This window comes from Syzygium oleosum, unplaced genomic scaffold, assembly GCF_021117445.2.
Source record: "Syzygium oleosum isolate NSW1041296 unplaced genomic scaffold, Sole_v2.1 Sole_v2.19, whole genome shotgun sequence".
Classification (NCBI taxonomy): Eukaryota; Viridiplantae; Streptophyta; class Magnoliopsida; order Myrtales; family Myrtaceae; genus Syzygium; species Syzygium oleosum.
Window position 1 is genome coordinate 1,668,978 of NW_026607503.1, and position 25,313 is coordinate 1,694,290.

The 25,313-nt window shown below is 39.5% G+C and overlaps 1 pseudogene; it reads left to right on the forward strand.

The window, feature by feature from the left end:
- Positions 1-2,790: 2,790 nt before the first annotated feature.
- On the forward strand, positions 2,791-4,529 carry LOC115670232 (uncharacterized; annotated as a pseudogene).
- The last annotated feature ends 20,784 nt before the right edge of the window (positions 4,530-25,313 follow it).

Below are 25,313 nucleotides of genomic sequence, written 5' to 3' on the forward strand. Positions count from 1 at the left end.
GCCTCTCAAATGGGTTTGGGCCCCAAGGGATGCCCCACTTTTGTGGAAGGGAGAGAACCTACGCCAAGCTAGGTCGGTTTCCCCCCCGTGTGCGCGCCGCCGCCGGCTGTCCGGTTAGGTCATCGGTTTTGTTTTCCCGAACAGACATGTTTATTTTCGAATTTTTATTTTATTTTACATGTTCGGTTTTGTTTTTGGATGAACAGACATGTTCGGTTCTTGGAAGTTAATTTTTTCTTCGGACAGACATGTCAGTTCGTGACCGATAACCGTTTGTCCACCGAACGAATTTGTTCGGTTCTTGGTGACTGTTCAATCCCATCTATAACTGAATGGGCTTTTCGTGACTATTCATTTTTTTCCGAACATATATTTTCGCATTCTCAGCATTCTCTAGCCCCGTGAGCCATTTTTCGCATAATCATCGTTCTTCATCATTGTCATTCGTGCGATTATTCCGCGAACTTGCGTTCGAATATTTCCTTTGAAGAAGTACCGCTTCGTTGGAAATGCGATCCGTTCTATCTTGGGAGGCAATTGTTCAACAACCTTGGGTACCAATAGGGGAGACAAATTGTCTTAAGGACACAACGTGAATTCGTTGGGCTTGGATCATTTGTCAAATTCGGATTACTCATTTCAGGTTTGTCGAACAATTTTGTTTTGCATATACAAGCACTATTACTTGACAACAGTTTTATGGATCTCGATGGCTACCCCTTGTTTGGTCACGAAGGCTTATAGGCCATGCAAATCCAATGCAGCATTCGGAGGCAAACCCAAAAAACAAAAAAATTCAAAACTTAGGAGCTCGCTTTCGCTATAGTATAGTTTATTTCCAAATATCAGCTCAAATTCTAAAGGGGTTCTCAACTTATGAACATGTCGACAACGGTCAACTTTGGACTAGCTCCCCTCATACACGTCAAAGAGGAAAGGCCGTCCTTATTCGTTTGTCTTTTGTAACTTTAAGAGGTTCTCTCAAGACGTGTTGACATCTTCCAATGGTGGTAAATACGACGAAGACGATTTGCTGAAGATGAATCAAACGGATAAACTTTGGCGACCTTAATTTTCGTGAAACTAGCGACGCTACTCGTGTGTGCAGGGACAAAGCGGGAAGCATCGAATCTGATGAATGTCAGGGCCAAAAGTTGATATGATTTTTAGCTTTTGGGGGTCGTGGAATCTTGGAGAAGGAGGGCCAAAAGAGATAAAAAAATCGCAATTCCTGTTGGTATTTCGCGCGGTTTCAACGGGATGGTGAAGAAGAGAAAGAAACACGAGAGTAACATCCGTGAACACCGACAGCAAGAATCGTCAAGCAGTCTTCCCAACGCTTTGCCTTCTCTCTTTCTTTCTCTCTCTCTCTCTCCTCATTGGAAAACCTAAACCTACTTACTCGATGGGTTACTCGAGTGGTGATTGAAACGAGAGATAAATGAAATTTATATATTAGTCCTCAAGCAGTTGAGTTTGGTTTTTTTCACCACCAGTTGAGTACTATGCTTAAATCGTCCAATTGAGTTTTGACTCGCATCTTACTTATTCTAACATGGATTATTTTTCTCGTTGAAAAAAGAAGATCTAACCTTGCTGGAAGAATTGTTTCTTTTTCGTTCAAGAAATCTGAACCTGTTACACGAAGCATCATTCTTTTTTTTATTGCAATGAATCTACTTCACCAGTCCGAGATACATATATCCTAGGTTTGGACCCGAGATCTTGTCCCTCCCTTCCTTCCTTTGCCATTGAAACACTCGAACGACTCTTCTCAACGTAAGCTTGGCATATTTCACCACTGCGAGAGATCGAATTAGTGGTACATAAAGATCTTAATGAATGATGTAGGGGAACTTGTTGTCTACCTAATGCCTCTATTTAGTTCAAGTGGGTATACGGCAAAATACATATTGAAATGGGTTTGGAACCGGGAAGGTGGATGTATGTGTCGAGAGATGATGAGAGTATGCTCTTCATGTTAACCCCCTCAAGCCCCAGCAAAATGAAGGAAAATGAGATACATTTGCTATACGCATACTCTCTCTTCCTAGTATCTTGGAAATAGTATATGTCGGGTTTTTCATTGAGTTTAATGAGCTCATGGCAAACCTGGCGTGCCGAAACAGGTCATGGTCGATTGATTGCTAGCTCCAATTTTCATACGAACAGGAGTTATATGGACCGGTTCCATCAGTTGCCATATATGTAAGAACCTTCCATTAGCATTTTCTCAAGCTGACCGATTAAAAGAGTTTGTTTAACTTCATCACCATTGACTTCGGTAGATAGAGAGACTGAGACCTCCAACCGTCGGACTATTTCAACAATTTCGGAGCAGTTTTGTGATCTCTCTTGAGAAATTGCACAATTATGACTCGAAACAAGAACATCATGAATCTAATAATGTCTAGAGGTCTCGGAAGATTCCTAATCCGGGCAGAGAAACTTCAGAGAAATATATGGGAAGGTTGAGAGACATATTGCAACCGGTCCAAATACACACTATGTTATAGAAGAATCATCATGTAACGAGGACAAGCACAGTTCATATGCTTTATTTATTAGCTACGTGAAGGTTAAAAAATCACATATGGTATGTTATTTAAGATCTACGACCGAATACGTACAATTAGGACTCAGTCTGCTCGTTGAAATACGGGCGTGCCTAGACCTGGCTAGGGTTTGTCGTGTTCCTTCCCATATGGAACCTCACTCTCTTGCTCATGCCATTGGGACAAAAATTTCTCAGACCAAAACCAGACAAACTTGACACATGAATAATACCCATCTCCTCCTCCTTCCCCCAGGGGTTGAATCTTCCCCAGAAACAGCCCCTTAAAGCATGATTCTCGTCATTGTTGGGCCGGTTCATCTCTCTGATCTTGCAAAACCACCATGAATGAAGATCGAAATGATGGTGGTTTGAACAAGATGGTGGCGATTCCATTGGAGATCACAAGCGAGGATGAGGAGGAAGGGGACTGTGAGAGCAAGACCAGGAACAGCACCAGCTCGAGCAACAGTGTAATCGAGGAGTTCAGTGAGAACAACAACAACAATAATAACAACAAGAGCGCGATCAGCTCTGGTACTAGCACTGGCTTGAGGTCATATGTGAGATCTCAGGTGCCAAGGTTGCGTTGGACTCCTGAGCTTCACCTTCACTTCGTTCAAGCAGTGGAGCGACTCGGGGGTCAAGAAAGTAAAATTCTTTTTGTTGATTCTTGTTTCTCTGTGTGTGTTGTGATTATTTCTCCATATATTATGTTGATTGAATAGATTTTTCCTTTTTTGTGCATGTTTTTTTTCATCTAGGAGCTACACCGAAATTGGTCTTGCAGCTGATGAACATCAAGGGGCTTAGTATTGCTCATGTCAAGAGCCATTTGCAGGTGATAAAAGATCTCATAACCTACTATGTATATATAAGAACCATCTTTTTCTTACAAAAATAATTACTTAGTACAGTTGAGTTTAATTTCTTTTTCTGTTGGGCACAGATGTTCCAGAGCAAGACGATTAATGATCGAGGAGAAGGTAAAAAACCCGTGTTGATTTAAGTTTAGAGTTAATATAGGTTTCTTGTTTCTCTGTCAATTTTTTTTTCCTTCTAACAATTTATTAAACCCACGTTTTGCAGTTATAAACACGACAAGATTTCAAGGGGAGTGCAGATCAGCTTCCTCATTCCTTCTGGCGACACTCCATTCTCCAAAATCTCGACCGTAGGATCTCCGACATCAGGTAGGAAGGATTGCCATCTGACAATGTTCATGAATTAATGTGCACCGCACTTCTTATCCCAATGCTAAACTGTGTCTGTCTGTCTCGATCTGTGCAGGGATTTTTGCTGGAGTAGTGACCGGAACTGGATGAGCGGACCCTATTTGACTGATGTAGCCATGGTGAATGCGCGAAATGGGATCCGACTCACAGGTTTCATGGGTGACAACATGAAGAACACGTCTCATCACTCTCATCCAAACACAAAAGACAACATTTACTTTGAGCTGGGAAGAAGGAAACAAGCTCAAGACCCGGTGCTAGAGTCCACCAATTTCACGTTGTTGTCCAGTCTCACACATGCCCATACACAGCTGAAGTCAACCCTAATTCAACCCTCAAAAGACCAGTTAATGCACGGAATGGGAAAGGCTCCTCAGGATGAGATCTGGAGGATCGATCTTGATGGGGACCACAGGGACCGAAGCACGGTGAAAAGAAAGGCTGATCATGGCAACGACTGTGGCGATCTTGATCTGAATCTGTCTCTGAGCAATAAGATGCTGAAGCTTGCGGAGGCAAGAAGGAATGATTCATGGGAACAAAATGAGGGTGAAGTGGTGGATGGCAGTCTGTGTCTTTCTTTATCATGCCCCTCATCATCATCATCGTTGGACTTGTCACTAGATCTCAACATGCCCTTTGATAAGCTCAAGAGCTTGAAAGAAAATAATGATAGTGCTAATGTTACTTATCCGAAGTATCTCGATTTGGTGAGTACCCTGGATCTGATCATGAATTAGGTTTATGTATTCTGGTGAGATCCTGTTGGTACTTGCTCAAAAAGATGATATACCGAGAAAAGGTCAGTTGGTCATGCTGTGTGTTCTTTCTTGTCCTTCAAATCTATTATTCTTCGTTGAATTCTGCTTTAGTTTACTCCACCTTACATATCTATATCCAAATTTACCTTCAGTTTTGTCTGTGATGATCGTGAACCAGAACTCTGAGGTCACTTGACAGTTTATTGCGGAACGCTAACAATTGTCTAGTATGTTTGAGGCGGATTGGGGGTTTCTTTGGGGAATTAGGGTTCAAGCACGAAGGATTGATTTGCGAATTTTGGAACTAATTTCGGGCTATTACGCAAAGCTAAGAGACAATGCCATTTATCTAAGCAAAAACGGCGTCGTCTCATTGAAATTAAGTCCACTTCATGCCATTGCTATTATACATAAGATAGTCGGCGTTTACTGAACTGCCACTTTAGATTATTCAGGCGAAACTTGCGGATAGGATTTGATTGACCCGTCCCTCAAAAGTTTAGGATTATATTGGTTCAATTAAAAAGTTTACGACTCGATTGCTTTCCTTATGACTGATTATGCAATTTTCATCTGTAAACACTAACGGAGAATATGACGGAACCCCTAAATGAAGCAAAATCCTTGTTTGCATCATGATTGTGCAAGCCCACAGCATAAGCCCACTTCATTTTAACCATTGAATGTTGTGGGCCTCACTTGAGATCAATATGATCTAATGGCTGAGATAAACTGGGCTCAGATGCACCGGGTTCATGTAAACTATGTCTTTTGACTTCTTGTGCACACGCCTTAATTGATTTCACTATGAATCCTAGGTGAAACTCTTTTATCAGCTACATAGGTGATGTCGATTGCGCCGATTGCATTATTCACATCATAACGATCTGGAAGGCCTTTCTTTGGGGAACTCGCGGGTGGTTCTTGAGCATGCTGGTTGAGTCATTGCCATACAATTGATTGAGAAGTTGATTAGGTTTTATTTGGGTTGGTTTCTACTTCTCTCTCTATCTTTGTGGAAATTGAAAATTGAAAGAAAATTGCAAAAATTGTCCACGTCGGCACCGGCCGTGACGTCCTTACCTCACCTCGGGGTTATTAATGCGACGTCCCAAGCTCGTCGCCGTCTCGTTTCTTTTATCTTATTAATAAGCACATGCGGAGACGTGTATAAATAAATTCCCAAACAAATAATAGCTGGAAATCAAGGAAGGCACAACAGACAAAACACACTATTGCCATTTTACTTAAACATATTTTACAAGCCCATTTTTATGGGCCGTTCCACATATAAACCATGTCACAAGCGAAGGCCGATGTTAATCCTAGCTCCTCTAGGTCAACCTCCATCTTGACGGGTACACCAAAACGAACCTGGGGCGCATATCTCATCCTAAAAACATGGAAAACAACGGGAGTGAGTTGAAAACTCAATGAGTAAATTCACTAATACTCATGTAGGATGATGCCTCACCGTCGTACTAATGCATACAAATATTTTTCCTGCCTTATGTCGATGGTAAATTAATAGCAAAGACTTTGACCTTGCCCTTGCTATGTTAACATGAAAGCTCACCTTTACCCGGTCACATAAAAATATACAAGAAAATTTATACGTGAAGCCTCGCAACCAATTGGCATGCAAAAATACCCGAAAATATTCACATATGAATTCATTTATCCATCAGACATCACCTTCTCTATACGTGCGTGACGGGTCCTCTGGAATCTTTCGAGCATCCGGAAACCTTCGGCTTATTAATAAACACACATACCGGCACATATATAAGATTCATTTATCATCATTTTAGCTCAACTAGGGCATCCCGGCTCAACTAAGGCATCCAGCTTCATGCTAGGCGTCCCGGCTCAACCAAGGCATCCCGGCTCAACCGAGACATCCCGAGGCTAGCACACCCGAGGCATCCGGGCTCAACCAAGGCATCCTAGTTCAACTAGGGCATCCCGGCGCTAGTTACTAGGGCATCCAGGCTCAACTTAGGCATCCTAGCTCAACTAGGGCATCCCGGCTCAACCGAGACATCGCCGCCAACGATATGTGACAACGGTCTTCTTCTTTCATTTAGTGATCACACATCATGGATCGCACAAGCCGATTTATTATCGTCTATCTTAATTCATGCATACAAGGCTCTAGTTGTATGTACTCATGAAAAGCTCACAAGATCATAATTCAACAAGCATGGTTAAGAACATCAACATATCACACAAACTACCACATTCAAGCGTCATGCAACTATGCACAAGAACAAAACCGTTTCAAGCAACAACAACTTCCTAAGCCGTGTTCCAACCATGAAACACATCGCGTTCCAACCATGTAACACACCGCCCTATTCAAGTATTTGGGAATCTACTCACCTGCAAGTACAAGAAAACGTCTATGGGGGTTGAACGGGGAAACGGCGGTTGGCGGCGGTGAACGGGCGAGAGAGAGGGAGAGAGGTGATTGCGTGAGAAAGAGAGATGAGAGAGGAAGAGGAGGTCATGTGTGGAAACTAAGGGGGATCAAGCCTATTTATAGGCAAATCACTAACTTGTTCACCAAGTTTAAGAGTCAAAACTTGCGCCCCAAGTTCTTGACTCTCTAGAATCCTCTTTCATTTAATACCCAAGATATGGTCATCATTGGGTTTATATTTTAGTCACATGTTTCTACCCCAAAACTTGCTCTTCAAGTTCTTGACCATCATGAAGCTTCTTATGCAAGCCTTTAATTGAGGCCACACATCTCTCAACTTGATCTCCAAGTTTCTCCCTTAAGGTCATTAGGCCCTAATTCTTAGGGACACATAAGCCTATGCATTAATTTCCAAGAGGACACATAAGCCTCTAATAATGGTCTCTCCAATAATTGTTTTTGTCTTGGTCTTCATTCTTGTCCTCCAAGCTCTCTTGGGCGTGAGACTCCCTCTAGAACATGCAAGATCACTCAATTAATGAAGATCTTATAAGATAAGATTATCCTAATGATTAGCCCTCAATTAATGGTTTAATGTTGACTTGTTCAATTCGGCTTCTTGCTCCCCAAGCTTGGCCGAGTAGGGCTTGTTCTTGTCCATCAATGGCACTTAAGGACAACCTGTTCATGGCATTTAAGCATAACCTCCGAAATTCCAATGTTTTCATATAGAAATGATGAATCTTTGAAATCTGGCAAAATCGGCAGTTTTTGCATTGTTCTAGAAATCGGACTTGAAAACATAGTAAATGGATTCCAAAAATTCTCAAATTTGAATATGTCATAAACAAGACCTCAAAAAATATTTCCCATGAGAACACGAAATATGAATATTTCTTTAAACATAACTTTTAGTAGCTCAAAGATAGACTAAAAATAGTTTGCTGGAACAGAATCTTTACTTCTCAAAGTAAGCTCTTTCCATAATCCAAATCATCTCCAAAAATTCCCAATTTTATATATGTTATAGAGAAAGAATTTCTCAACAACTTTTGTGAGGGAAGTTTGTTCAAATTCGGCCCAGAAAAGTTAGTAGAAAATAGAGAAAGTGTGAACATCACAAAAATACCCATTATGGCCAGTTTTACATGGTCCAAAAATTAGGCTATCGTACTACTCATATCAAGTTCAAAAATTCTGAAATTAAGGTATGTAAAACTTCAAGATACTTGGAGAAACTTTTAAGAAGGAAGTATTTGAAAATTCGGATCACAAAAGTCTCTACAAAAATAACAAAACGAAGGGGGTACAGAGGATCCGAATTTGGGTTTACCAGAACAAGAGTAAAATTGGCTCTGATTGGGAAAACCACCAAACTTAAACCATAGCCATTTCCCAGAGATTGAAATTGAGGAAGTTACACCGGCCATGCCATGTAAGATAAACAGCCCTGACTAGACCTCCATGTCAACGATTTTGAGCCAAAATTAGCCGGAAGGACTAAATTGGCAAATTGTCAAAATGCTTATGACTAAATTGACACAATTGAAAGTTTTAGGACTAAATTAGCAATCATCAAAATGTTTATGAATAAATTAGTATAATTGAAAATGTTTAGGACTGAATTGGCCGTTGTATAATAGATTTATGATTTTTTAGACAATTTTCCCTTGAACATACTATTGTACGTTTGTGTATGATACCGGGTAACAACTCCTTCATGGGCTCAGTTGATTTCCAACTACAATTACATGGTTCACGTCATATGATATGAATGTGGAAGACCCTTATTTGGGGACATGCAGATGCTTTAGAAAGCAAGTTTAGTACCACCCCATATCTATTCATTTTCTAGCACGTCCATAATCATGTATTTGAGTAGAACTGTTTTGAGTTATCGTAATCAAACATCGATGCTGTTGCTCGCATTTTTCTTTTACATTTCTATAAGAGTAAGTTGACAAGTCTCTTTCGAGCATCCATATATATAGCTATTGAACTTTGAGTGTTCATCAAGAAATAGCGGCGAAGGATCAAAATAAGCTTTTTAGGCCAATTTTAAGAGTTGAAGTGTCCTGATACTGTTTCAAGGTTTGCTCCCCTTAGCTCTTGTGCTTCAAGACTCATGGATGGCTTATCGCAATTAAGGGATTAGTGCTATAATGAGACTTGTCATGATTCTCGAGTGCAGAATGCAGCTAATAGAAGCTGCTTCAGACCTTTAATTGATAGGAACCAAAATTGTCCATCATCGGATAATTGATATTTGGCGACTAGGTAGAAGATTTAGCACTCAGATGCCAATGCGAAGCATGCATCAGGTGATTGAATTTCGATGCTAGTGAGTTGTAAATTGGTTCACTTACCAGGACGTGCTCGAGATCGAGATCGAGAGAGGGGAGGTGTTGGGGGCTAAAGTAGATTACCGTTTTATACTTTAATCCTTTACGTCTGAGTAATCAACCTCAAGACTCTCAGTTAAGGGTAAGGGATATTTCTCGTTTGGCCGATAGGGCAAGATATTTACTTGAAGGATGATCAACCTTTTTAAAATGAACTAGTAAATTAATAAAATTGATAAGCAAGACACATACAGGTTGGTGAGCAATAAGTAAAATTGGTAAATAAAGAAAATAATATTGATAAATAACTCAAATAAGAGTTGTTATTCGAAAACTAATGAATTATCACTACAAAAAAAACATGGATTTAGCCACGGAAAAAAGTCCATCGCTAATTTGAGTCGGAATTTGCCACAAAAAATTATTCGTCGCTAATTCGCAACAAAAAAAAATGCCGTCGCTAATTTGCGACGAAAAAAAATCCGTCGCTAATTTGCGATGAAAAAAATCCGTCGCTAATTTGCAACGGAATTTGTGACGAAAAATTATTTGTTGCTAATTTGTGACACAGAGTTAGTGACGAATTTTTTTTCGTAGCTAATTTTGCGACGAAAAATAAATCCGTCGCTAATTTGCGACAGAAAAGAAATTAGTCGCTAACTGTCCCCCTTGCTACTTGTAATATACCCCCACCCCCAATTTCTCTCTCTCCCTGCTAATTCCTCATATCCCTCTCTGCTGTTCTCCCTGCCTCTCCCTCTTTCATTTCTCTTGATAAACCTCTCTGCGCGCACAAATCAGTCTCAGTAAAGCTTTTCTGCCCGTAAGTGTCGTGGCTAATTTCGTGGCTAATTGGCGATGAAGACAGTTCGTTGCAAAACTATTCATTGGTGGATTCGAATTTTTCTTTATTTTATTGACTTTTTTTTCTCTTTTTTTTTTCCTAACTTCTAACTTCGTTGTCGGTCGTCGGTCCGGCGACCGGCGAGACCTCGTTGGCCATGGTCAAGGTTGAGCGGCCTCGCCATGGCTGCCGCCGCTGGACCTCGCTGTTGCGGCGAGGTTGAGCGGTGGCCATGGCCACTCGACCTTGCGGTGAGGTCCAACGGCGGCCATGGCGAGACCGCCACTTGACCTCGCCACCTAGATCTGGGCGGCGAGGTCCAGCGGCAGCCTCGCCCATGGCCGGCGAGGTCCAACTCGCCAGCCTAAGCAGGTTGCTAGTCGCCAGACCGGCGAAGAATATAATGAAAAAAAATTCGAAAAAAAATTATTTAAAAAAAAATCTGAAGTCAATTTTTTTTAGGTACGTGTCCATTTGAAAGTCTCACAGATGAAGTGAGCGTTGCAATTCTCATCAAATTGAGCACTTTCTACTACAAAAATTTTAGTCAAATACTTGGGTAAGTCTTCTTGACATGGTAATTTTTTCATTTTTTTCAATTTCAAAGTAATTGTTTTGCCAAAAACAAAATTTTAATTTTTAGAATTTATGGTTTTAATTAAGAATATTAAATGGTAGATATGATATTTTTAATATTTTACCGAGATTTTTTTATTTTCATATAGACACAATGCAAAGAGACAGGGCTTGGATGTATAATAAGAACTTACCTGGACGTCGAGGATTGACCGATGAGTTTTGTACTGGGTTAGAACTATTTTTGGACTTTGCTAGTAGTAAATATGAGTTAATGGATGGAAATAAGTTAAGGTGTCCGTGTAACAAGTGCAGTAATGGTAAATTTCATGTGTGTGATAAAGTTAGAGAACATTTTTGTAGATTTGAGTTTACTCTGAACTACTATAATTAGACTTGCCGTGGTGAACCATTTATATCTGATGAAGGATATCGAAGAAGTGATCAATTTTTAATTAGGGAAGAATGTAGCTATTATGACCAATTGAACCCATACCAGAGGATGGTGATGAATGCAGCTAATCAGAATTTTGTTTCAAAATCGAATCATGCAACCTACACTTGAATAAGTACCCACTAGTCATGCATCACAATTGGAAGAGATATGAGTAATGGGTTTTGATGAGAATGTTTGTAATGGAATTTTTCCATTTAATCAGTTCTGGAAAATGTTGAAAGCAGCAGATGAATCTTTATGGACAGGTTATGACAACCACACTTAGTTATCAGTGACAACATGACTGTTAAATATCAAGGCAGAGCATAATGTGTCTGAGAATTGCTTCAACTCTTTTGTTGAAGTAATGCGGGAAATAATGCCTCGTGATAACATCGTGCCAAGTGATTTTTATGATATGAAAAAGTTAATGGATAACTTAGGTCTTCTAGGTGAAAGGATTGATGTATGTAGTGGGGGTTGTATGTTATATTTGAGAGATGATGAAAATGCAGAATCTTGCAAATTTTGTAGCCAACCTAGGTACAAGATTAACAGGAGGTAGCGTCGTAATCAGAAGTATAGACCATGCAAGCAAATGTTTTATCTGCCTTTAATCCCCAGATTTCAAAGGTTTTATGCGTCTCAAGCCACTGCTAAACACATGACTTAGCATGCAAATCATGAAACAGAAGAGGGTCTAATGTGTCATCCTTCATATGCATAGGCATGGAAATATTTTGATAGAGCATACCCTGAGTTTGCGATAGAGCCTCGAAACATCAGGTTAGGTCTCTGTGCTGATGGATATGCCCCATTTAGGAAATCAAGAAAAAGTTATTCATGTTGGCCAATTATATTAACTTTGTACAGTCTTCCACCCGGTATATGCATGAAGATACCTTATATGTTTTTGACATTGATCGTGACTGGCCCGCAAAATTCGAAAAAGTTGATAGATGTTTATATGCAACCATTGATTGAAGAGTTACAACGGCTATGGGATGAAGGTGTCGTTTTGTATGATGTTTCTACTGATCAAACATTTGTAATGAAGGCTGTTCTTCTTTAGACGATAAATGACTTTTCAGCTTATGGAATGTTATCTGGATGGAGTACAGCTAGGATCTTAGGATGTCCGATATGTTTAGAGAGATCAAAGTCATTCAGATTAAGATATGGTAAGAAGCCCGCTATTTTGACTGTCATAGACAGTTTTTGCTGATAAATCATACATTCAGAAGGAATAAAAAGAGTTCATCAAGAATAGGATTGAAAGAACACATTCACCATTAAGGTTGATCGGTGATCAAATTTGGGAGCGAGTGCAGAACTTTCCAACTGTTGTTGAAAATCCTCATGGCACAACTATTGCGTACGAAAGTACACATAAGTGGACTAAACGCAATATATTTTGGGACCTACTATATTGGAAGGCCCATCTTATTTATCATAATCTTGACATCATGCGCATTGAAAAGAATGTTTTCGACAATGTCATAAATACTGTGATGGATGTCACTGAAAAAATAAAGAATAACTTGAATGTAAGAAAAGATATGAGAGATATTTGTGATCAGCCAATACTAGATATGGATGCAAGCAGCAGGGGACCAAAACCAAAAGCATTTTATACATTGGACAAAGAGCAGAGACGACTCATTTGTCAATGGTTGAAATCTGTGTGATTTCTTGATGGATATGCTTCAAACATCGGGAGATGTGTTGATTTGAACGAATGCAAGTTGACAGGTTTAAAGAATCATGATTGTCACATATTTATGGAAAGACTAATTCCAATAACTTTCAAGGAACTTCTACCAAACTTTGTATGGGGCGCCATTACAGAGTTAAGTAATTTCTTTCATGATATTTGCTCAACAGTGTTAAAAGCATTACACATTGAGAAACTAGAGAGAGACATTCCAATTATTCTTTGTAACTTAAAAAGGATATTTCCTCCATCATTTTTTGATTCAATGGAGTATCTCTGAGTTCACTTGCCTTATGAGGCCAAAGTTGCAGGTCCCGTCCAATTTCAATGGATGTATCCATTTAAGAGGTAAAATATTTTTTAAAATAAATTTCAAAATAATTTATTATATATTATATTCTAATAAACTTCTTTCTATTGCAACTAGGTTCTTACATCATTTGAAGAAAAAAGTGAAGAATAAGGTATGTGTTGAAGCTTCAATTTGTAATGCATATATTATAGAAGGAGTGACAACATTTGCATCATACTATTTTGAGCCGCACGTACAGTGCAAGAGGCGGAGAGCAGGAAGAAATGATGAGGGTCCCATTGATCCCAATTGTAAATCATTCTCTATTTTCAATTATCTCGGTCGACCAAGTGGCGCATGTAAGTTTCGTTGCTTAACAAGTGAAGAACGGCAGGCAACCCATACATATATTTTACTGAACTATCCAGAAGTAGAGCCATACTTCGAGTAAGTGTACATTTACAAATATATGTATTGCGTGTCAAATATTTGCTAATATATAAATGCAAATTGTTAATAGGATTTTTCAAACTTCAATGTATGGACTATCACTAAATGAGTTTGACCGTTTGTGCGATGAAGAATTTGCAGCATGGTTCAAAACATATGTAAGTTGCCTATGTACCAAAACCAAGTTATTACTATTTTATACATTATTTATTAAAATATATATTATTGACTTTGCGTGTGTGACCTTAGGTTTACAGTAATTATGATCAAGTTGAAGAGCAAGGATTACTATATCATTTGTCATGGGGTCCAAAGTCAATAGTACGAACTTGGCCAGCATATTTCATAAACGGGTATAATTTTCACACTCAAGAATATAGAATGAGAAAAGTCACAATGAATAGTGGTGTGTGTGTTTGGTCATCCAATGGTAGGAGTTCAAAAGATTATTTTTATGGCTTGTTGGATGAAATCATAGAGATAGCATTCCATAGACCATTAATGTGGGTTGTGTTATTTAAGTGCATGTGATTCGACCCCGTCAAAGGAATGAAGGTGCATACGGAGTTTAATTTGGTTGAAATAAATCACAAGAAGAGGTATATGAAATATGAACCATTTGTGTTGACACAACAAGCAATTCAAGTATTATGCATCATATCGTAGTTTGAAACGTGACAAAATTGATTGGTGGGCTGTATGTAAAATCATAGCACGAAGAAAAATCGAGGAAGACCGAATAAATATAGCATATTAACAAGAGGAAGTTTGTAATACAGTTGAAACTGAGGAATATAACATTCCAACTTTATGAGATCCATGTGGAGCAATGATAAATGTAAATCTAACTAAAATTCGCGAATCAAATTTAGAAGGTGTTGCAAAATCTGATTTTAAGACAAAGGATGATGACGACGACGATGATGCTCATAAAGAAGATCAAGATCAAGACGAAGACGAATGTGAAGATGAAGATGATTATGATTTTTGAGACTTTTTACTAATTATGTCGTAATTATTATTATTATTATTATTATTATTATTATTATTATTATTATTATTGCAACATGAGTTTATTGTTGTTGTTGTTGTTGTTGTAATTATTAGTATTGTTGTTGTTGTTATTATTATTATTTTTTTAATTATTGTTATTGTTATTGGTATTATTATTATTATCATTATTATTAATATCGTTATTATTATTGTTGTTGTTGATTATTATTATTGCTATTATTGTTTTTATTAATGAAAAGTTATTGTCGGAAAATTCGTTCCCAAATGGCGACAAGTCAAATACTATTCATGCGATGACATTTGCGATATTTTATTTTCCATTGGATTTGGATCGTCACTAATTGACAAAATTAGCGATGACATTTATGACATTTTTATTTGTTGAATGGTTAAAAGGCCGTTGCTAATTTTGTCGGAAAATTTTTTATTTGATGAATTGTTAATATGAAAGATCGTCGCCGTCGCTATTCCGTCGCAAATTAGTGACTGATTTGAATTCTTCGCTAATTTACAACGGAATTAGCGATGAAAATAAAGTCTTGCGGCATTTGCCCGACTATTTTTATTTCCGTGGCTAATTAGCGACGAATTTAGCCACGGAATTCTCCCCACTCACTTGAATAATTTCATTTATTTTCGTGGCTAAACCCGTGGCTAATTTGTTTTCCGTGGCAAAATCTGTGGCAAATTATCCACGGATTTAGCCACGGAAAACAAATCTCTCAGCACAAATTTTTTTCCGTGGCTAATTTGCCACGGATTTTGCCATGGAAATGAAGTCTCTCTACATACTCGACTAATTTTTTTCCGTGGCAAAATCTGTGGCAAATTAGCCATGGATTTAGCCACAGAAAATAAATCTCCCCGCAAAATATTTTTTCCGTGGCAAATTACATCTGCCCACACAAATTTTTTTCCGTGGCTAAATCCATGGCAAATTTGCCACGGAAAACAAATATCCCTGGACAAATTTTTTTCGTGGCTAAATCCATGGCTAATTTGCCACGGATTTTGCCACGGAAATGAAGTCTCCCCGCATACTCGACTAATTTTTTTCCGTGGCAAAATCCGTGGCAAATTAGCCACGGAAAACAAATCTCCCCGCAAAATTTTTTTCCCGTGGCAAAATCCGTGGCAAATTTACCACGGATTTTGCCACGAAAAACAAATCTCCCCGCACAATTTTTTTTCCGTGGCTAAATCTGTGGCAAATTTGCCACGGATTTTGCCACGGAAAACAAATCTCCCCGCACAATATTTTTTCCGTGGCAAAATCCATGGCAAAATTTGCCACGGAAAAAAATTGTGCGGAGAGATTTCTTTTCCGTGGCAAAATCCGTGGCAAATTTGCCAATTTGCCACGGAAAAAAAATTGTGCTGGGAGATTTGTTTTCCGTGGCAAAATCCATGGCAAATTTGCCACAGAAAAGAAATTATGCGGGGAGATTTGTTTTCCGTGGCTAATTTGCCACATATTTTGCCACGGAAAAAAAATCAGTCAGGTGTGCAGGGAGACTTCATTTCCGTGGCAAAATTCGTGGCAAATCAGTCACGGAAAAAAATTTGTGCGGGGAGATTTGTTTTCTGTGGCTAATTTGCCACGGAAAAAAATTAGTCGGGTGTGTGGGGAGACTTCATTTCCGTGGCTAAATCAGTGGCAAATTAGCCACGGCCACGGAAAAAAAATTGTGCGGGGAGATTTGTTTTCCATGACTAATTTGCCACAGATTTTGCCACGGAAAACAAATCTACCCGCACAAAATTGTTTTTTGTGGCAAAATCCGTGGCTAATTTGTAACGGATTTTGCCACGGAAAAAAAATAACGGTTTGCCGCGACAATTTCATTATTCGATTCTAATTTTCCGCGACAAATTTAAAATTCGTGGCTAATATCGTCGCAAATTAGCCACGGAATAAAATTCATGGCTAATTTCTGGTTATATTAGCCACGGATTTGAATCCGTGGCTGATTTTGGCTGAAATTAGCAAAACGGAGTCGTCTTCATTTGCGGGTTTTCTCTTCTTTGTCTCTCTTCTCCGTCTCTCTCTCTTCTCTGTCTCTCTTCTTTGTCTCTCTCTCTCGATCAAAAAATTTAGGGTTTTCTCTTCTCTGTCTCTCTCTCGATCGATCGATTGGTGATAGATTCTGACAAGTCGGCAACCTTCGGATTTGGCGACCTTCAGCGCAATATTTTCTTGGACAATAGAGGAACCCTTCGGCAGACAACGGAGGACCCAGCGCGAGCTTGAAGACCCAGCGCGAGGACCTGGCGCGAGGACCTGGCGCAAGCGCGAGGACCCAACACAACTGCTCGACCTAGTCATGGCCACGATTTAGGAACCGCCGGTTCCGATTCGTGGCCATATATGAATCGGAACCGGAACCGCAAGGGGGTGGTTCCAGTTTCGGTTCGGAACCGGCGGTTCCGGGTCGGTTTCGGTTCCGGCCAGTTTCGGTTCGAGGGGGGAGGAGGCGAAAAAGGGAGGAGGCGTCGGCGTCGGCGACTGCGGCCATGGGTCGGGGTGACGGCGGCGGGGGTCAGATCTGGGAAGACGGGGGGCGGGCGGAGGAGAAAAGGGAAGGACTAGCACAGGGGAGAGGGTGGAAGGAGGGACCGACCATGACGAGGACCTTGCTGTTGGTCCACGAGAGGAGCTCAGAGGCGAGGCCCGAGACGTAGGCGGTGCGGTACAGGGTCAACATGGTGGCGTCCGCGGTGGCAAGGGGTTGGCCGGTGAGGGAGCTGAAGAGGACGAAAACGGCTCGGCAGGTTCAGCGCGAAGGAGTTGCCGGGGAAGTGGGTCACGAGCTTGACGCCGATGCAAGGGAGGGAAGGGTAGGAGGACTAGGAGGGCATGACGAGTAGGGAGGTGGAGGGGGCAGCGGCGGCAGAGAGGGGGTGGGAGTGGCGGAGAGGGGTGTGGACGGAGGAGGAGAAGGTGGAGGCGTGGAGTGGAAGACTGGTGGGAGAGGACAGAGGAGGGCGTGGAGTACTGGAGGAGGTGGCGTGGGTGGGGGTGGGGCCCTGCTGCATTGCAGGTGCAAGGTTTTTTTTTTTTAATTTTTTTTTGGAATCGGGCCCGGAACGGCCGGTTTCGGGCTGGTTCCAAAATTTCTGGAACCAAAACCGGGCCTGTAGGCCACGGGCCGGTTTCGGTTCCGAACCGCAGGCCAGGGTTTGACCGGGCCGGTTTCGGGCCGAAACCGGCCTGTGGCCATGACTGGCTCGACCCATCGCGAGGACCCAACTACGAGGTACGTTCTCTAAATTTTTTGCACTTTGGGTCTCGGGCAAGCGCTGTTTTTAGATGGGTAGGGTGGCGATTGTTCGGTTTCGAATTATGTGGACGTTTGCTGCTGCTTCTGTTTTGCTAAAGAATTATGAGGACCCAACCGCTCGACCCACTGCTTTTGTTTTAGCTGCTGCTACTGCTTCTGCTTCTTTCAGTTTGAGGAGAATTTGATTCGACTTATCTCGGGATGAATGTATTGTTTTGTTCGTGGTAACTGGAATTGTTCTGTTAGCCGTAATCGGAATTTCCGGCAAATTTGTTCTATTTGCCGAATGGAAATGGGCTGAAATTTGGTCGGATTTGGGTTGAAATTTGGTCGGAATGGGCTGAAATTTGGTCGGCAAAGCGGAAACGGCCCGCTAATCAAAAACCACCCCCTTTAGCCATGACGCATGTCATTTTTTGGCATTTCGAAGTCATTTAGATGAGTTTTTGAGCAAAAAACTATTCTGTTTGAACAGTAATTTCGGTTCGGTTCGAGTTTTTTTTTGCGTTTCAGAGTCGTTTGATCTTTTTTTGGCATTTCGGAGTCGTTTAGATGAGTTTTTTAAGCAAAAAACTATTATGTTTGAACAGTAATTTTGGTTCGATTCGAGTTTTTTTTTGCATTTCAGAGTCGTTTGACCGTTTTTTGGCGTTTCGGAGTCGTTTAGATGAGTTTTTGAGCAAAAAACTATTCTGTTTGAACAGTAATTTCGGTACTATTTGAGTTTTTTTTGGCGTTTCGTAGTCGTTTGATCAGCGAACCGTTTTATTTTTCACTTTGTCATGAAAATTTCATATATGTTTACACTCCACAGATTACCCCTAATATTTCCTCAGGCCGATCTCGAACATGTTTTTCAACTTGCCATGTTGAAATATTGCAATGAATTTATTCATCCATTGTTCGCTAAATAAAATGCCTGTGAGGAAATATTGACTGCATCCAAATGGATATCCAAGAGAAACTCTATTCCCTTTCTTATAAGCTGGAAAGAGTTTCCAACTATGTCCACTCATAATACCCGAAACCATTATTCTCTAGAAAAGAAATCTCAGAAAAATATTGAACCTCTGGCAAATATCCCTCAAGATGAAATGTTGTAAGATAATGCATACACTATTTGAAGAAAGGGAATGCCATTGCTGGCCATGTAAACATCTCTATGTCAGAAAAAAGAACGTGCTACTGCTTTTGCTTTGAAATTGAAACTAGTGGAAAAGTATATAGTTCTTCATCCTACTTTCTTGGGCTTAAATAATTAGGCAGCCAGAACAATGATCCTACACCCTCAATTCCCCAAATCTAAACAGAAACACCTATGGAATGAATCTAATGATATAGACCTGTTGAAATTGCATCAGGATATGTGGTGCAAAGCACCTCCAATGACAATAATGCAGTTACAAGGTGCCATTCCTTCATTGCTATATACAGTGAACATTTAATTCATTGCTAAATTGAATTATTTGAAATAATAATGCACGTAATCCCTCGAGTTCGAGCAATGAAGTATATTGACTGCAATATATTTCAACATGGAAATATTTCAACATCGGTCCTGAAGCAATTTCAACTTGTATGTTTTCATCTTCTTAGTTGGTATAGCGATATGCCATTAGTCAGCCGGTAGCAGTTGTTAATAACTTTTATTTGGCTGACAGTGGAAAAACTAGCATGTAGTGGTGCGAAGATGGTGATCATAAGTAATTCCTCTAGGCGTGCATTGACAACCATGAAAGTCTAGACTATTAGTTGACTCTGTTTCTCCATGAAATATGAATATGATCCACAACCAGGGCACATGAAAGTGTGGACCATTAGTTGACTCCGTTTCTCAACATCATGTTGCTTCACTCATGTTTTCTTCTTAGATAATAATCACCATAAAAGACCTAATATTTAAGTGCTTGTTGAATGTTTTGTAGACAGAGGTAACAACTGTTATTTGTGGCAAAAAAAAGCTAAGGAAGCTCGTAGACATTTCCGAACGACTTGCTTTTTATTAGAGGCGATAGCAAGTTTGTTTCATTTTCTCAAGTTTAGCTCTTGCTCTCGAAAACAAAATGGTAAGCTTCACGACGTACGTCATTATGTGTCCCTAATACATGTTCATATTTTTTAAGATATTTGTCTAATCTTCCAACTTGTTAGTATAAACATGGAGGTCACATGCGTGGTGTAGCTTCACAAAGAAGATCGGACCCTTCCCCTTCCTCGTCCTCGTCCCTTTCCTCTTCCCCTGCTCTCTTTCATCTAACCCTCAACCAGTACATGCTAATGGACACATTGGCCGTTCATCCAACCCTCAAATGCGAACTGAATCTACTTCAATTCCATCTATTTTTGTTCCATCTCCTTTAGTTCCATCGCCTTTGGTTCCACCTTCTTCTTCAGTGCAACACTCGAATGATGAAGAAGATAGCCGATTCATGATATGCCCATGTGGAGATTCGTAAGTATTTCATTTTTTTAAGTATATGTAAATTATTATGGATGTCAACTGAATTGTCCGTATGCTTCATTGTCCATATCGTTATAACCTGCTTGTAGATTCACGGATGCTACGTATGTTGTGAGGAAACTTAATAAAATAATCAATAACTGTTGGATGGGGCAATATACTAGTTGGACCACCGCTCCAAAAGAAGCAAAGGACTTGTGGTAGAATGAGTTAAAGGTAAGTTTTGTTCTTCTATTTTCTCACAAACTAAGTTTAGTGTAGCATACTGATGGTGCATGGTAATGGATAATAAGTGTACAGTTATTTTTCTATTGATTGCAACGGAAGTTCAAGTGGGACGAAGCGGAAGAGAAAGAAGTTAGAAGAATTTTTAAGAAGAAAGCCAGTGATCACATGCGAAATGTGATGAATAGAGCAAAGAGAAGTCAAGAAAAGCCAGATTTTATTACAGCTGACAATTGGACAGAAATTAAGAGAACTTGGGATACCGAAAAGCATAAGCAAATTAGTGAACAAAATAAGAAGAATCGAGCTTCTAGTTTTAGTGAAGGATCTGCTACATATGCTGGGGGCTTTATCAACATCGGGGAGAATAGAAAAAGAATGGTAAGTCTGTTAAACATGTTGTAAGTTAATTTAATTCAATGATTACTCATTTATGTTTATATTTTATAGGCAGATGAATTGGGGACGGAACCGACATTTATAGCTACATTTGAACGCACATTTCAAAAAAAAGATAAGACATGGACTGGCGATCGAGCAAAAGCTATTAATGTATGTAAGGTTATACTTTGGACTTTTTGAAAACTAGAATGAAAATCATGAATGCTTTTAATATTTATGGTAGTTATATATATGAAGTTATTTTATTTTCATCTATATTGTTAATGTAGGAAAAATATAATGAACTTGTAATGAGCACTGCTGCTAATGGTGGTGATGATGTTGCTGCATTCGAGCCATCGGTTGACAGTATGGCATTATCGGTGGAGGCATCGGGTGGAACGAGAAGAGGTCAAATATTTGGGAAGGGATCCTTGTCAAGGATATACACAACGCAGGCTGCTGCAACTTCATCCTCCAATGCAGCTTTTTTAAGGATAACACAACATGAGGAGCAAATGACCCAAGAATTGAGCCAACTGAAACATTTACTTGTATAGAAGGACGAAGAAATAAGAGGAATGAAACAACATTTGCAATTGATATTGCGACACCTCAACCTCGATCACAATGACGTTCCTCCTGTACCTCCCACTAATCCAGTAGGTGATGGGCACAATGATGAGCGACACAATGATAATGAGATTGATGATGATGATGATCATTTTGTCAGTCCTTGCTAGTTAAAATTTTCAAACTCGAGGGTAAGCTTGCTTCAGCATTATCTATTTATAGGACAAGTTATTAGTTGTTGCATTTGTTCAATGCACATGTATCGATTCTGTTAAAAGTTTAACAACTGTTCATGTTGAGTTTTTATACATATACACGAGAGACAATGGACTAATCAAGCTGATGCTCGGCTATCTCTCTCCCTTGTTCACGCACGCACGTGCATTCTAGGAATAGAGTTGTTAACGCATGCACGAGGTAAGCTGGGATCTGAATTACTTGGCACCGATTCTTTGAAGAATCTTTGGAATCATCATGATGCCTTATTGTGTTGTTATCTGTTATTTGTATTACTCGAAATTGTTAAAAGTGAATTTTGCCATGTATGTAATTAGGAATGATTAATGACGGTTTTCCTTTTGGTTTGGCAGTCTATTCCAGTTTTCGTCTTTGCAAACCAGACAGGACTTGACATATTAGAGACCACTTTGGTGGCTTTACAAGATATCACTTTGGATTAGATATTTGATGAGTCAGTTCGTAAAGAATTGTGCCCTGGGTTCTCTAAGTTAATGCAAGAGGTACTTCTATCATTCTTTATACTACATGACAATAAGCGTTCGGTTTGCATACATGCCCTCTGGAATTTGCATGTCGACGATGGGGTGACATGTCTCGTATGAATAAGCGATCGCTTGGAAGGTCTTTTCTGCGGAGGAGAACACCGTCCATTGCCTCGCTTTCTCTTTCGTGAATTGGTCTTTTGTGCGAGCATAGCCGAATATATTCTTTTTTGAACACCCCTCTTTCTACTGTTGAATAGATGTGAAAAAATTAAGAGGGGTTAGGAGTATGATATTGTGATGTCTTCTGTTTGCTCTGCAGATGGACACGACTTCGATTCTTGGAGACACTATAGACTACGTGAAAGAACTTCTTGGCAAGATCAACAGTTTGCAATAAGAGAGCGAACTGGATTTGAAGCAGTTGAATTTGTTGGATCCTCTCAAGGATTTGTCATACAAATTTAGTGCTTTGTTTCATTTCTTTCTTTTTTGTGTTTGTTCTTGTCTTGACTGTGATTCTATCAATGTTAAATATAAATTCTATAATTGCTGTTAATTAGATTTCAAATCGAAATCGTCCCTAAACAACATTCGTCGCAGACTTCGTCTCTAAATTATTCATAAAAATTCATCGCCAAATTCGTTTCGGAATAATGTTAGTGGCAAAAGTCAAAATTTTTCGTGGCAAATTAGTGACGAATTTTGCCACGAATAAGTTCGTCGCAAAATACTGAACAAAAAAAAAATTTGGTGGCAAATTAGCCACGAATTTTGCCACGAAATGTGTTGGTGGCAAATTAGCAACGAATTTTGCCATGAATAAGTTCGTCGCAAAACTGACAAAAACAATTTGGTGGCAAATTAGCCACGAATTTTGCCACGAAATGTGTTTGTGGCAAATTAGTGATAAATTTTGTCACGAATAATTAGCAATGAATTTTTCCACGAAAAGATTTCGTCGCAATTTCGTGACCAACAAAAAAAAATTTCGAAAAAAATAGCAACGAATTTTGCCATGAATATTTAGCGACGAATTTTGCCACGATTAATTAGCGACGAATTTTGCGACAAATAAAGTTCGTGGCAAATTAGCGACGAATTTTGCCACGAATAATTAGCGATAAATTTTGTGACGATTATAGTTCGTGGCAAATTAGCCACGAATTTTGCCACGAATAATTAGCGACGAATTTTTTTTCGTCGCAATTTAGCGACAAAAATTGAAATTTTCCGTCACAAAAATTTGCGACGGCCTATTAGCGACGAATTTTTTTTGTCACTAATTTCATCACAAATTCGTTTAGCGACGAATTACAAATTTTTAGTGGCAAAATTCGTTGCTAAAACCAACTTTTTTTGTAGTGTATTCAATTGCAAAAAGTTGGTAAGTGTTTCAGTGTACCGCAAACTTTTTGAAATGCGGTTTTAAGTTATACCGCAAACTAATGAAACACAGTTTTTATTTGTACCGCAAACTCTTGAAATGCAGTTTTAAGTTGTACCCAAATTATTTAAAACGCGGTTTTAAGTTGTACCGCAAACTATTTAAAACGCGGTTTTAAGTTGTATTGCAAACTTTTTAAGTGTGGTCCCATGTGGGGAGACTTGTCAAGTGAGACTAGTTCTGGGCTGTCAGAGCTCGCCATACCTGTCGATTTGGGATTCGTCGAAGCGATCACTGCACAATCTAGCAGAATGTGTCATAACAAGAGCTTTAGTAGCGAAGGCATACCAAGCGGAATCATTGTCATTTGAGCATATGTCATGAGAGACAACATCAAAAGAATATCATTACTAAGAAAGCATTGATTGCATGAGCAATTCAAGCTGGTTTCAATTGTTTAGAAAACATTCAACATCATTCAATATTACAAAATTGTCATCAAGCTTGAGAAGTGTCATTGATTATCAAATTCCCTTAGGAGATAAATCTTTGTCAAAAAAGACCTTGGCTCATGAAGAGGGCTTGTTAAATACGCAAAACAAGTCCTCTTTAGTCGGAAAGGGCTTCTCACATATCCTCGAGAAGGCAGTTTAATCCCATCCATTAATGTGGAAAGAAAACATGATCTCTCCGTATACCTTACACTACTAGTGTCAAAGGCTTCTAGAATCATTCGCAATAAATACATATTAACCAATCTAAGAGGTCTTTTAAAGGACCGCAATGTGAGTTTGATCATGGTTTCAATAATGGATACGCATTATCGGCCAATAAAAGAAATAATCATCGATCAGCATCTCTGCTAGGTTTACAGGTCAAGAAACCTTAAGACGAGATAAGATAACCATGCCCCCACTTCTTCAAGCGATAGCTTCTTTGGACATCCAAATTTCTGCTTGAACCATTCCAATCAGAAGAGACTTTAGAGAAGGCTGTAACATTGGTATGGGTAAAGGCTCTAAAGGCACCTAAATTCTCAAAAGGGGTTTAAGAGTTGGTGATCACTATGGCATCATTACCATATCATCCAATCTTTTCGAAGACAATTGACTTTTGAAATCCAATTTATCTCGAAAGTACATTGCCTAGTCCTTTCAACACAAGAGTTTCGCTCTTTTCTTTAATGACTTTTGCATTTGTAATGATTTTTCTTTTCTTCATGCAAGCATTTCACTTTTGACATTTTTTTTCACGAAAGAATTCTTTTCTCAATGCTCTTTTAAAAAAAAAAAAATAGGCACTGACCTTGCTTTTACCAGGCATACCGCTTTTTCATGCCCCTTAGTTTTCACTTGGCTTTTGCTCTTTTGACTCTTTTGAGCTCCTAGGACTTTTGAGATTTTTCCACACGTTGTCACACAAACACCAGTTGCTTTGGTAAATCTTGTGCCTTGCCCTAGTGTGGGAAGACAATCACCACTAGGGCTTTAGAAATGAATATTCAGTCTCAACTCGGTTGAACAAAGGGTTTGAATGTTTGGGTAGAGAAATGAATGCTCTTCTTCATTTCGGGATGTTTCAAGCTTTCATAAAGACTCACCTGAAGTTACCACAAAAAGATTGATGCGAGTGAGAGCAAAGAA